This window comes from Orcinus orca, chromosome 3 (genome assembly GCF_937001465.1).
Source record: "Orcinus orca chromosome 3, mOrcOrc1.1, whole genome shotgun sequence".
Lineage (NCBI taxonomy): Eukaryota > Metazoa > Chordata > Mammalia > Artiodactyla > Delphinidae > Orcinus > Orcinus orca.
Genome location: NC_064561.1, coordinates 81,562,271 through 81,578,413, shown reverse-complemented (window position 1 = coordinate 81,578,413; position 16,143 = coordinate 81,562,271).

Sequence of the window (16,143 nt, the reverse complement as noted above, 5' to 3'; positions counted from 1 at the left end):
AGTAAGGGAGGGGGAAGGGTAGAGAAAGGAGGAGAGGTCACCATTAGCGTGCACTACAGAGATTAACCTTGTGGGCAACAAGGGCTCAGTTCTAGAAGTTCTTCCCTGGAAGTGGACCACATACTTTCCAGAATTGTCAGCTTAAAGTGTAGGGGACTGGAGACTTTGTCCTCAGCTGAGCTTCCCCCTGGCAGAGGGTTGCCATGGAGGCCCTAACTCCCTTACACCTAGAGCTGCTACAGAGAAGGCCATAGTCAGAAATCAGAAGAACAGACAATAAATATTTGGTGGGACTCTGTCAGGGCACTGAGGAGTCCAGTGTAGCTCTGGCTAAAATAAGACGCTCAAGAGGGGATGTGATGTGACATGGGGCAACAGAGGCATTTGCTAGAGTATCTTAGTAAATAAAGGCACTTGCCTTTGGCATATTTTGAAATGATTTATAGCCAATTCTGCTACATTTCTCTTCCAGCATATATTTCACAAAATAAATAGTCAGACATTTAAGTTGCTTTTATATATAAGTACTCCATTACAAAAAAAGGGGGGCATCAGTCTTATGTTTGTCTACTAGTAATTTGAAATCTTCTTGAGATATTAATTTTTAATATATATTGTGAACTGAATTTTATTTGCATACCCATTACAAACATATGGCTATCTTGAAGACAAGCACAAAAATTTCACAAGCCCATATTTCTTTTTTGACATTCTGCTCTTCCCACAGGCTATGTTAGTCTAGTAACAAAGCAAACAGTCCTTTACTAAATTTTATTTACACTGATTATATAGCTATCCACTAAGTGGCCTTTGACACACAATTCTCACACTTTTTATATTCATTGCATAAAATGTCATATGTACACATGACATATTTTGAGATATTTTAATATGCTTATGTAAATGGATGCTTATATGTAAGGTAAGCCAATCTGCAGATACACCGTAAAGATATAACTCAAAGAGAGTACCACATTTTTTAAGTTTCTAAAAATATTTCATAAAGTTTAAGAGTGAATATGCTCTTCTTTATTACAAGTAAATTCCTATTAAAGAAAATATTATTTCAACAAATATTTCTGTATTTAAAAAGTTATTTTTGTCCCTATAGCAGGGGCAGGAGGGAGGCTACAATTACTGTGCTTTAGAAATGTAATTAACAAATAAACTTGCTCTCCTGTATATATGAAGCAATTGGTCACCACAAGCTTTGCCATGTTTTCTTTTTTTCCTTCCTCATTAGTGCTGACAGATTGGCCAGATTTATCCAACTGAGCTTCATTTCTATGACTAGTGGCAAAGCCACTGTCAGATGAGTTGGACCCTAAGCTCCTTTCCAGGTCTAAAATTCTACTCTTATTCTAGTTTAGATTTATGAGGTGGTTGGCTAGAGTTGGAGGCATAATCTATCCTCACTGAATAGAGAAAAATTAGTAGCCTATAGAGTAACTGTATTTACTATCTCACTAGCAACATATCACCAACAAAACAATATCCCAATAAAAATTTTCAGTGGCTTTCCTGATTAAAATAATTTACTGTGTACAAAAGAGGACAAATACAATGTTTATTGATAGATCATTTGTTCTGCCACAAATCCATCAAGACTTTTTATCCAAAATGATTTGGGCAAATATAAGTTTCAAGTACAGCAATATCTCATGCTCATTTATCCTACTTAACTATTATCCTACTTAATAGTTCCTCTAAATTTGACTCTATAGTTTTAGTTACTTTTCTTAGTTCTGTTTTAAAATTTCACTTACATTTTATGTTATGTTATTAAATTTAGTCTAACTGTAAGCCACAGATCAACTGTGGACTGATTTGAAAATAAATAAATAAATGAGAAAAAGAAATCTAGTGAAAAAGAAAGGAAGGAAGGGAAGAAAGAAAGAATGAAAGAAGAAAAGAAGAAAAAGAAAGAGGGAGGGAGGAAGGAAGGAAAGAGAAAAAGAAAGAGAGACAGAAGGAAAGAAAGAAAGAGAGAGAGAGAGAAGGAAAGAAAGGAAGAAAGATGAAAGAAAGAAAGGAAGAAAGAAAGGAAGGAAGGAAAGAGAGAGAAATAGAAAGAGGGAGGGAGGAAGGAAGAAGAAAGAGGAAGGGAGGGAGGGAGGAAAGACGGAAGAAAAGAAAGACACCACCAAAATTACTGCAAATTGTCCAAGAGCTTAGGAAATATTATAACTTTCCATTAATGTGAGGAAAGATAAAGATAGTCAGCGGAAGAAACAGACAAAGACCCAGAAAGATGGATGTCCAGGAAAGATTTTAGAACTAAGACAAGGGACTCTTCCTGCTCTTGTAGACTGGAATGGTGGGTCCTTTCTGAGAAAATAGGTACAATGAACAAATTCCAGTTTAACAAAGCATCATGTCTCTGTGAAGGCCATTATCATAAGACTGACATATATTACCAAAACTAACCTAGAGAAATGATGCTCACTTTTAAACTCAGTTTTTAAAAAGGGCACAAAGAAGAGGCTAGAAGAGACAGACCAGGGAAGACTCTTCCATTTCATGGGAAGTGGCCACAAATAGCACTGATTTCCTACACAACTCAGGAAGGTGTCATGTAATCTTGAGTTTTCAAAAGGTCATTTGTCATTTCAGGGAAAACATTTCCCCACACTCTGTTTAGAAATCACTTGCTTGGACGCTTCCAACCAGAGCTGCTTGAAGTGAGGGAGCGCTGGCCCACCTACCCCCACTGCATCATATTTGGGAGTGCATGGCTGCATTACAGGTGTCCACACAGCTGCATACTCCTTTAAAACTACTTTCCTATCTGTTGCCAATGACTGTAAATTTAATGAGAACACCTGCTGCCCTCTTGCTTAGTTAATTCATAGTGATCTGCCTGATCTAAAGAAAATTTCAGAAAAGCCTCTGTTCTTCAGTAATAAATTACCAGTCTCTACTTTGGCCTGAAGGGTATTTGATTCATGTCATATTACACTTACACTAAGCACTGATGACAGTGGACATATTTAGTTTCTCTAAGTAGTGTTGGAGCTGGGGGAAAGGAAATGGCTACTAGGATTAAATGAAATGAGAAGATCAATTGTCTGCCTGAATATTGACAGCTGGGGAACTAGTCATCCTTGACCTCACACTGGAGGCATTTATTCAGTGAGGAGTAAAAGCACTAGGTAATAAATTTTTTTGCCATGGTGATTGACAGAGTGCAAAAAGAAACAATTTAATATCATTTATTTAAAAAAAAAATTTAAGGCTATACTATAGAGCAAAGATAGTCTTTTTTTACAAATGGTACTGGAACAACTAGACATTCACATGCAAAAAAACGAATCTAGACACAGCTCTATCACTTCACAAAAATGAACTCAAAATGGATCATAGACTTAAATTTAAAAGTATAAAACTCCTCGAGGATAACACAGAAGAAAATCTAGATGACCTTGGGTTTGGCAATGACATTTTAGACACAACATCAAAGGCATAGAGTCCATGAAAAAATAATTGATAAACTAGACCTCATTAAAATAAAAAATTCTGTTCTATGAAAGATACTGTCAAGAAAATGAAAAGAAAAACCACAGACTGTGAGAAAATATATCAAGAAATATTTCTCCTAAAGGGCAGTTTTCCAAAATACACAAAGAACTCTTAAAACTCAACAATAAGAAAACGAACAACCTGATTAAAGAATGTGTCAAAGTCCCTAGCAGACACCTCACCAAAGAAGATATACAGATGGTAAATAAGCATATGGAAAGATGCTCCGTGTCGTATGTCAGCAGATAAATACAAATTAAAACAATAATGAGATACTGCTACCTATTAGAAAGACCAAAATGCAGAACACTGACAACATCAAATACTGTCAAGGATGTGGAGCATCAGGAACTCTCATTTATTGGTGGTGAGAATGAAAATGGTACAACTACTTTGGAAAAACAATTTGGTAAACTATTTATACTCTTACCATACAACCCAACAATTACGCACTGTGGTATTTACCCAAAGAGGTTGAAAACTTAAGTTTACACAAAAACGTGCTCACTGATGTTTATAGCACCTTTAGTCATAATTGTCAAAACTTGGAAGCAACCAAGATGTCCTTCAGTAGGCGAATGGATTATTAAACCATGGGACATCCAGGTAATGGAAAAAGAAATGAGCTATCAAGCCATGAAAGAGATGTACAAAACTTAAATGCACATTACTACGTAGAAGAAGGCAGTTTGAAAAAGCTACATACTATGTGATTCCAACTATACAACATTCTGAAAAAGGGGAAACTATGGAGAACGAAAAAGATCAGTTATTGCCAGGGGTTGGGGCGATGCAGTAGGACAGAATGAATAAGCACAACACAGCGGATTTTTAGGTCAGTGAAATTATTCTGTATGATACTATAATACTGGATACAAGTCATTATAATTTGCCTAAAAGCATTAAATGTACAACATCACTAATGAAACTTCATGAACCTATGGACTCTGGGTGATAATAATATGACAATGTAGGCTCACTGATTACAACAAATGTACCACTCAGGAGAGGAATGTTGATAATGGGGAGGCTATGCTTGTGTGGTAGTAGGGAGTACGTGGAAAATCTCTGTACCTTTCACTCAATTTTGCAGTGAACCTAAAATTACTATAAAATATAAAGTCTGTTTTTTAAAAATGTACGATTTGTTGCTTCAGATTTCCTTTACTTTCCAAATAACTATGATTTAACTTTATATAAGCTAAATGTATTTATTTTAACCCATCATGCTATCTTATCTCAAGTATATTTGGAGATATTAGGCAAAATAGCAAGAACAGTAAAAAATTACAATAATTAAATGTAGATATCATTTTCATGATAATACCACCATCACTTCATTCCTGCCAAAATATTCAGTGAGTGGACTCTTCAGCAAAAGTTTCACTAGAGCTGTTAGAGTGAATCCATGTGGTTCCAAATTTGAGTTATTCTCATATTAAAAGGTCATTCATAAAATCACATGAGGCACAAGAGAGCCTTGCATAGCATCCATGGATACTATATGCTGGATGCTTTCCAGAATCACTCCTCTTTTTTAACAGTGAGTGACTCATTACGAAAATTTAAGTACTAAGAAATGAGGAAACGAGGTCAAACCCATTCACAGATCTTTATTGTATCCTTTTCTACAATTTTCTTGAGATATATTTGCATAAAACAATGTACCTATTTACATTGTATAGTTTGATAAGGTTTGATACTCAAAGTAACTACCACCACAATCTAGAAACTGAACACTTCCCTTACTCCCAAAACTTTCCTTTTGCCTCATCCCTGCTAATCCTTCCTCACCCCCAATCCTTGGGACCTGGTCCTAGGCAACGACTGATCTGATTTCTGTCACTATACTTTCATTATGCTATTCTAGAATTTTATTAAATGGATTCATACGGCATATATTATTTGTGTCTAACTCCTTTCACTCATCACATTTTTGAGATTCATCTACTTTGCTCCTTATACCAATAGTTCATTCTTTTTTATTGCTGAGTAGTATTCTACTGTACGAATATGCCACAGTACATTTATCCATCCATTTGTTAATGGATATTTGGGTTGTTTAGTGTTTTCACTATTCTGAATAAAGTTACTACAAATATTTCTCTTGGGTAAATACCTAGGAGTAAAAATTTTGGGTCATACATATGTCTTTTTAAAAAATAACTAGTAAACTATTTTCCAGAGTATTTATACCACCAGTGGTGTATGACAGTTCCATTTGCTACACAATGTCTCAAACATTTAGTATTGCTGATCTTTTTAATTTTAGGCATTCTAGTGGATTTATAGTAATGTTTAACTTTGGTTTTGATTTCCATTTCCTTGATGACTAATAATGTCAAACATCTTTTTGTGTGATTATTAGCCATCCTTATATATTATTTTGTGAATTATCTGCTTAAATCATCTGCCCATTTAAAAATTAGATTATCTTCTTATGATCTACTGTAATAGCTTAAAAATATATTCTGGATATAAGTTCTTTGTTAGATACAAATTTTAAGAATATATTCACCCATTCTATGGCTTGTCTATATACTTCCTTTTTTTTTTTTTTTTTTGCGGTACGCGGGCCTCTCACTTGTGGCCTCTCCCGTTGCGGAGCACAGGCTCCGGACGCGCAGGCTCAGCGGCCATAGCTCACGGGCCTAGCTGCTCCATGGCATGTGGGATCTTCCCAGACTGGAGCACAAACCCATGTCCCCTGGATCGGCAGGCGGACTCTCAACTACTGCGCCACCAGGGAAGCCCTTATATACTTCTTTAATGGTATCCTCTGACAAAGATTTTGTCCTAGGATCTTCTCTAGAATTTTTATAGCTTTGGCTTTTGAGGTCAGCTCTAAAATCTATTTGAGTTTCATTTTTTTCTATATGGAAATCAAATTGCTTTGCAAAATTTTTTGAAAAGATCATCCTTTTTCATTTGAATTACTTTGGTAGCTGTATAAAAAATTAATTGACCATATTATTGTAGTGACTTTCTGGACCTTATAATAGTTGCTTTTAGATTTAGTCTGATTATCAATTCATTTTAATTGGAGTTTTTAGACATGTACATTTAATGTAGTTATTGATAAGCTTGTGCTTGTGTTGACCATTTTGTTATTTATTAAAACTATTTTCTCTATTAGTTCCTTAATCCTTTTATTCTTCTTTTTCTGTTTTGTTTTAGGTTTTGAGTTCTTCTTTTTCTATTTTCTCTATACTATGGCCTATTAGCTGTATCTCTATATTTGATTTAATAAGTATCTGTTCAAAGGTTTACAAAATGCACCTTTAACATCAGTATACTTTCCAGTAATATTATACTAATTCAGGTGCTATGTAAGAGCCTTACAACATTATACTTTCTTCTTCCCTTCTTCTGTGCTACAGAGTCATGCAATTAGCACTTGCAATACAAGTCAAGAATGCTTATGTTTGCAAAGATATAGAATCTCTTCTCAAAATAGTCTTTATATCTATCAGAATATAATAGCCCATGTCTTCAAAAGGAAGAAAAATATGTTGAAACGGCACATTATTTAAGACTACATAGTAACTCATCACATATTTTTTACACTGAAAAATAATCTTTACTTATATTTCTGAACAAAAACTTATTTTTCATTTATTTATATATGTGTATTAACTGTGACCAAGATATTGTGGAAGATACAAAGATAAATCAAATATAAACCCTACCTTCAAATAATTTATATCTTCTAATGAATGAAAAAAGATATGATTTTTAAAATGCTGTAATTCAGTATTCATAATGCGCTCAATGAGAGGTACAAAATGCTGTGATAGTTCACATAAAGGAGGACAACTGGGAGAGAAGTCTAGAAGGGATCATTGAGTTGCCTTTGGAGTAGCTACTAATAATTTAATCACATAAACAGTACAATTAGAATCTTGCTTAAAATATAAAACTGATAAATGCATCAGATGACTTAGAAAGATAAATTAGGGGCTCAGTAATCCAGAGGAAAGTCAATGGAAAGCTGAACTGAGATGGCAAAGAAAACAGGACAAAAATCTAAAGGATCAAGCAATTGATTTGATGAGAGAAATAAGAACAAAAATGGCTTCAAAATGATAGTACCTTAATATACACTGGAGTAATTAGGAAGAATGGAATTTTCATAGAAAAGTGACCATGGGAACCATGAGATTTGATGAGCTTAAGGTGCCAAAGAGGCATCCATATGAATATTGCTAAGGCAGCAATTAAATATGTAGGACTGAATTTGGGTGAAAGTTGGGATTTTGTATATAATTTTACCTAGAGATGTGAACAGAGATGACAGCTGAAGTTGTTTGCTGGGATGAGATATTTAACAGAGAGAATGTAAGAAGACAAACTTGGGAAATGATGACTTTAGGATACACACAAGAACAGAAAGAGCAGACTGAGAAGACTTGTGAGAAAGTATTAAGAAGCTGGGAAGATAAACGGGATAGTAATTTTCAAGGAAATTTTTAAAAAGAAGTTAAAAGAAGAAAAGGTCATCAGCAGTAATGTGAAGTCAAAAGAATGCAAATAAAGAAGAAAAAAATCCTTGATTTGTAGACTTAGAGGCCATTTGTGCATATGAGAGAAATTTCATGTAGAGTATTTGAGGAAGTAAAATTGCACAGAGTTAGAAAATGCGACAATCTATAAACATAGGATTTTTTTAATAGTCTAGAAAGCAAAAAACAAAGAAACAAAAAGGAGTGTTAGCTTAGCCTGAACATGTAACTAGGTAAAGAAAAAAGAAACATTGATAAGTGAAGGGAAAGAGAGGGTAATTGAGAGCCAAGATTTCCACAAGAAGAGAATAGAAGCAGAAGAGGGGGTTTCAGACGGGAAACACTGCTTTATTCTATGATAGAAGAGAATAAGTAAAGACAAAAGATAGTGTGATGTGAGAGAAAGCTTATAGACTTCTTGTATGCTGTTGTCTATCTATTCCTAAAGCAGAAATATTAAGAGTGAGGATGTTATAAAAAGAGCGTCAGAGTAGTTACAGCTGTGACGACAGGAACCTGCAGACAGATTCGAGTGTTATCTAACCTGAGGTTAAACAGCATAAAAATAATTGGAATTCCATTTGGAGTAAAGATTTTTGAGATACATTCTGCATAACTGTCTACCTGTTTGAAGATTTGCCAAGTATGATATTAAGTTTTGCCTTGTGAATAAAGATACTTGAATATTCTTTAAGAGAGAAAACTAGATATCAAAGTGCTCATTGTATTAAAATCATTCTAAAACTTCTTATTTTCTTATCCAGGATTTTTAAAACCCAACCTCATTTAAAATAAACATTTTCTTGTATTTCAAATATTGTTTTCCCTCATGCAAATGAAATAATCTTGAATATAGAAATCACTACAGTAAAGAAGCTGAATTTACAAAGATAATGTTATTTTTCTGTTTTTAGGAAATCTAAGTTCATGGATTATTCAAAATCTTTGTTGTGTAAAACCTAAAATTTTCTTTCCAGTAAAATTTATATTTTACAAGAAATCCAAAAATATGTAGTAAGCCTTTGGAACAAAATGCTCACTAGAGATAGTTAACCTGTCGAACCTGTGAATAAACATCTCTTTGGTAGCACATGGTGGTATTCACACAATTGGGTTCCAAAATATGTTTCTTCAGTGTTATATAAAAACATTCAGTTTGTGTAATGAACAACAATAGTGCCAGTAATCAAAGAAAATCAGGATTGTCAACAAGCAGAAACAATGTCTCCTAGCAACCAACTTTCAATTACTCTTTGTTTGCTAACAAGCACTGAGATATTTTCTGCTGGTAGCTTTATTCTAGAGAGTAATGCATTATCAAAGACCATAAGAGAGAGCTCCTGTTTTAACCGGCTCTGGTTTCCAGTCAAACATCTTGCAATTAATTTTATTAATGTTTTAGACCTAATTTACTTTGAATAAGCCATAACTATGATTTGTTATTGTCATGTTCAAAAAGAAATTGTAATGTAGGATAATTATTTGTTTAAATAATAGAATCATTGGCATACAGATGATATTCCAATGAAGTAAAAATTTATTATCATTAATAATAAGATTAAACAAAATCATATCCCAGAATAGATCCCAGGAGGACCCTTTAGCTATTTTAGTTGAACTAGAAATAATACTACTAATTAAGATATAACATGACTGTCATAGCAACAGTCACAAAGGCGATTTGCTAGTGCCTAATAAAAACCCTCTATTGCCAACATGATACAACATGAAAGTACACCCTTATTTGAAATCAGTTTGCATTATTAACATTACATACCAAACTTCAGGAACAATTTTATTCAAGGCATCTGTACAAATCCCTTTACACCATTCAAATTTGGGAAATGACCATAGAAACTGAGCTGTTTTGGCTGTACTTTCTCTGTGATTGGTGGGTTAGGTTAGGTTTGTACCTCTTACTTCTTTACATAGAGGCAATTCAGGAGACTGAGTGCTCCAGGAGCTCACTGTGTGACTAAGACTATGTCTGCACTGCTGCTGCTACAACAATTATTACTCTCATCGTTGGATTTTTGCAGTCCATCTCATCTGAACCTACTGAAGAGAAGGGGCTCATGGAAAATAGGCACACAAACACACAAACTACTAGAAGCCAAGAAGATAATTAGTAAAATTCCATATCAAAGTGGTCAAAGCTATACTTGTGTAGCCACTCAAAGAAATGTTTTCAGACTGGTCATTTGGAGACACATTTCTGTTTAGTTGATATCTCACTTTTTGTTTAGTGACACTGGTATTATGTAGGAAGGACATTCTACGTTTCAGATATGATTCTGTAGCAACTGAGAGCTATTCAAATTAGCGTTTGTAAGTATTTTAGGTAATTTGTCTATTATTTGTACTATTGCTTAACTAACAGTGAAAGATGAGTGATCTGATTTAAATTTACCTCAATAAATAAAGTATTTGTTTTTGTAAATGAATAAAATTATCAAACTGAAATGCAATAATTTCTGCTTAAATGTTTCTTCAGTTTCTTATCGTAATTATAGTATAAGAAATATTTAAGACTTTCTCTTTTTTTCCTTCCCTGATTGCTTTCTTCAGCTAAAATGTCAAATTCTCTACTTTTTTTTTGGACTTCTGAATATAAATGTGTTCATCCATGTCTTAACAACCTCTATGTTCTAAAATTCATGTCTTATTACTTCCTAAGCAGGAGCAAGCAATCATAAATCTTATGACAGTATTTTAGTCTATTTCTAGCCCTAAACTGCATAGTTGACTTTGCCAAGACAGAACTATTGCATATAAAGAGTCACATAAGCACATAAATGAGGTTAACTGTAGAAAATTATTAGGTTGTCTATGTACTAGTAAGTCTGTGGACTGTGTTATTTTAAATTATTATTATGGAATATAATGAACAGTGTAATATAGAATACATGATTTCAAAACATTTTCTGGCAAACAAATTATTTTTCTATATGCAAGAAAGAAGATTTAATCAATCTAAGAGCAAGGATTTCAGTAAAATGCCATTTTAAGAGAAAGTCATAATTTTACCATTTTTGTCCAAATGCGGTTGTTGCAGGAGATACTAAAAAAAGATCGGCCACAGTCTGCTTTTGAGCAATGACTTAGAGTGAGAGTCTGAGCGTGCGAATGCATCGTCTTTCAGAGGCACTTCCATAGCCACCGTTTTTACGGTTTTAATACAAACCTCTGCAAAAATATTTGCCAGCTGACCTTGACAAATATAAAATGATTTGTCACCCTATCCTTGAGACTGAAAACAAACGTAAAAAGAAATATTTTTTAATAATTACACAAAACAGAAAAATATGAGTCATAAGAATAAGAGTCGAGAGACTTGTATTCTAAAGCCAGAGCTGGGTCTTGGGTAAACTGTGTAATTTCTTTGAGTCTTAATTTTCACGTAAGTAAAATGCGTGTGTGCATGCACACGTGTGTGCACATACATTTATAAAGAACTAGATTAATTTTCAAAAAATGCCTTTTAATTTCTCACAGATACGGAAATGTTCTCTGGGGATAAGGTAAGAGGGAGGGAAGCAACACTGTGACAGTAAATTCTGTGTTTCCTATTGGCAGAAGTAGGGTGTGCATAAATGTGTCTCTGAGGAAGACAGAAATGCTTCCTTGGCAATCTCTTCTTTCCATTGGGAATTCTGATAAGACCGGAAGTCACTGATATAGGTAATTTATTGGCCTGAAAATTCTTTTACTCTCAGTATAAACAAGTTCCTAGTTGCACACATTTATACATAAATATGTGCCTAGGCCAGAGTGTAAAATGAGTTTCTACTGGGGAACAAGTCATACAGTGGAGACTTGAGCACACCAGGCTTCTTTCCAGACTCCCACTGCTTTGTTTTTGAACCATTACCAATGCCTTTCAGCAGTGCTGTCAACAGAGCTCAGATAGGGTCTTGAACTCCAGAGAATGAATGAGATATGCCAAATGAAGCATAATTACTTTATTGACATCATTCAGCTTTCAACTCACAGTTAGTGGAGGAGCTTCTACTGCTTGAAACAGTGGGCCGTTTGTAGCACATTATGCAAATGATAAGACTAATCTTTTGCATTATACATAAGAGCTGCTTATTGTGCATTAACTAATTTATCTGACTATGCAGGGGCTATGAATGCTGATTTTTATTAAGCTCTTCATTAAGTGAAAACGTAGGCATGGCAAGTGCATATATTAGCATGTGCCTGTCTTGTGTGGATGAATAAATACATACCTACATCTAGTTACCAAGGGACATTCTTTTGGTGGTAGAAATCATCAAATATGATATCTTTTTCAGTCATATCAATAAGATGAGAAAGTGAGAAATAATCAGAGGAAAAGACTCTTGTATTGTTAACATTCATCACACATCTTTTATCATGGTCACAAAATTTCTCTTTAAAAACATAGAATGTGTAGTCTAAAGTCAATAATTTAAATCTTATGTAAGTATCCTTTAGTATACTGGTGACTATTTTTGTGATTATCATAAAGAGCAGGTGAAGAACAATTGAACACAAAGTCTAATTAAAGCAGTCACTTTAGTTTTAAGACAAATTAATTCATTTGAGTAGAATAAAGGGAAAAAAGAGCAAAATAATATTTTATTAAACATGCACTAATTAACTTGGTTCAAATCTAGGCACAGTCACATCTAAACAGACATATGAATAATGTTTTACACAATGCTCACTTAATTAGCATATTTCATTAAGGCGCACATTTGAAGCCAACACAGACTCTCCACATAGTCCCCACTCTTCTCAGTGAGTTGTTTAGAATTTGACCACCAAGTTTCACAAGAGAAGAGATAGCAAAAATACCACATATTTTATCTGCTTTATTATATTAATATAGATTTGATTTATTTTAATCAGTCAATGTATATTGGGAACTTTCTATGTGCAACTTATGAATACTTTGAATTTATTACTTTAAAAACATTTTAACTATGCAGTTAACAGCTCACTAAGAGGAGGTGAGTGAGTGATTACTTTTATAACTGATTTTTGAGGTTAAAGGGCTAGGGGAAATGATGTGAGCCTCTAACTTTGAAGACACTAAATAGCAACAGTGATTAGTAAAACTGATTGAGGAGGGGCAGAGAAACCTAGTATACCCTCCGGACTTCAAATTTGAATTCCCAGTTTTTGTTCATTAAAATTAATGAGCGACTGATGCTTATCATACATGAGAACGGTTCATTCTTTTATCAGTCAGGTAAACTAAAACACACATTACTATATCCACAGCACAAACCCAACCCTGGGATTTGGCCATGAGCCCAACTTAATTGGAGAATGTTTATTAAATTATTAAAATTTATGGGCTGATAGCACTCTCAAACAATTTATTATAGCTGTAAAACATTTTTAAGTTTTGAAAACACAATAAAGTTGATTTAATAATCCCCCTAATCTTATACACAACTTCCTCCAGAATTTTCTTCAATTATGCCTCATAAATTACAATTTATTGTGTATTAGAGAAACACTAAAAAACAAATACTTCATGAGAATTTCATCAGCTTCATTTATTCTGAAACGCTTGCCAGGAAGCATAACAAATTCACATGTGACCCTTGCACTCAAGAAGAGCTGAAGTTCAAATCAAAGCCACAATGGAGAGTTCCTTTGCCAAGGATAATAACTAAAATCTTCCCTTAACTTGAGCCAGGAACTCAGCTTTAATGAATGCAAGGGCGAAGGGGTCAGGGAAGGGAGAGAGAGGCAGTTCTAGGGAAATTCTCTCCACTCTAAAAACAGCTTGAATTGCAAAGCACAGATAGTCACATCACCTCTTTGTAGGAATTTGTTAGAGAACAAGCAGCCAAAGAGAGGGAATACAAAGAGCCAGTAATTGTGAGCACACATTGTATCTTCCTCAGGGACAGTAGATCGTCAGAGTAGACAAATTCACTTACATTTAGTGACTTTTAACTGAACATTCCATACTTTTTTTAAAAAATAGAATTGACAGTAGTATACGAAGAATTATCACTACTAGTGGAATAACTTAGAATCTGTTTCATATTTTATAGTGACTCAATTAGGGCAGAATTATTTGCTGGACATAGTGGGTTCTATGGCTTATAGGACTTTTGTTTTCAAAACTGAAACAGATTATTTTTTTAAAGCATTAAGGGTTCCTTTATTGTAACAAAAAGAAAATGCATGCAGAGTAGATAGCTTCCCTAGCTAGATGGAGGAAGAGGGGCATAACTGTGCCCTGAGGAAAACCTATATGCCAGTGGTAGGAAATACTGCTTTTTCATTCCTTAAACGTTTCAGGTTTGTGCCCGAATACTCATTTTAGGAGGCTGGAGGCTAAAACTGCTATTCAAGCAAACCTATCATTGACTCCAATTATGCTAAATCTGCAGCTGGTGATTTCCTGGTCTTCCAGAACCAGACATTAGAGCTGGCTCTAGGAGATCCTCTCAGAAGCAGAGAAGTTCTTCTAGAATGGTATTTCTTCCTACTTGGGATAAACACAGGGTCTATCTTCTTAAAAATGACCAAGATCCCCATATAAGACTTGAGAACAATCAGGAATGAGATGACAATTTCATTACTTAGTCATATCATGATGAAGACCATAGTGGGCTATTAGAGTCAGTTTAAAGTTCAGAACTCTATAGAAGACTAAGTTGGGCTCTTTTTTCCCTCTTTCCCTCTTATTTATTCTGCCCTTGGTGTCTGATGATCTAAATACTTGAACTGACTATGATAAATGTCATTAGAAGACCGTGTCTAGCTCTATTCTCTTTCTCATGCATGTGCCTGGGTGTCTATACCTATACCAAATGACTCCTCCCCCTCATCCTGGCCACAGTAACATCAGGTAGACACATCCAGCCTAGGTTGGGCCAAATTCCTCTCCCTGAAACGCTGTTCCAGTTAAGTATATAAAGGTGAGCTGAAAGATCATGAAGACCAAGGACTGAGGGTATTATTTTGTGGAGACAACAATGACTATGAGCTGAGGAGGCCAGTCCACAGGGGAGGAAACATGGAATGGAGTTATAGAGAGAAACAGAGGTAGAAAAATATGAAGTCATAGAGAGAGTTAAAGAAAGTAGTTGCTGCATCAAAAAGAATAAAATATCTAGGAATAAACCTACCTAAGGAGGCAAAAGACTTGTATTCCAAAAAGTGGTAAGAAACTGATGAAAGAAAATGAAGACAACACAAATAGATGGAAAGATATACCATCTTCTTGGATTGGAAGAATCAATATTGCTAAAATGACCATACTACCCAAGTCAATCTACAGGTTCAATGCAATCCCTATGAAAATACCAAGGGCATTTTCCACAGAATCAGAACAAATAATTTTAAAATTTGTATGGAAACACAAAACACTCTGGATAGCCAAAACAATCTGGAGAAAGAAGAACAGAGCTGAAGAAATCATGCTCCCTGACTTCAGACAATACTACAAAGCTACAGACATCAAAACAGTATGGAATGGAATGGAATATATATATTATAATATATATATAATGGAATACTACTCAGCCATTTAAAAAAATGAAATTTTGCCATTTGTAACAACATAGATGGACACGGACGGCATTATGCTAAGTGAAATAAGTCAGACAGGGAAAGACAAATACTGTATGATACCACTTATATATGGAATCTAAAAATACAACAAACTAGTGAATAAAGCAAAAAAGAAGCAGACTCACAGATATAGAGACCAAATTAGTGATTACCAGTGGTGGAGGGGAGGAGAGACACAGGGGTGGGAGAGTGGGAGGTATAAACTATTTGGGTGTAAGATAGCCTCAAGGATGTACCGTATAACATGGGGAAAACAGCCAATATTTTGTAATGACTGTAAATGGAAAGTAACCTTTGAAAATTGAAAAATAAATAAATAAATAAATAAATAAATGAAGTTGCCCTCTTTTTCCACTATGACTTATCAGTTTCTATGGGGTCTACATATATTTCTAATTCTTGGATCCTTTATAATCTTCTGTTCTGTAAACCCAATTTTAATTTGAGCTAGTATATCTAGGCTCTGCCCCTTAAAAACCAATGGCACTGTGTGCATGAATGGGGAGATGGAGTGTATTCTGTCCTCATTCTACTGCAAGTCTACTGCAAGTAC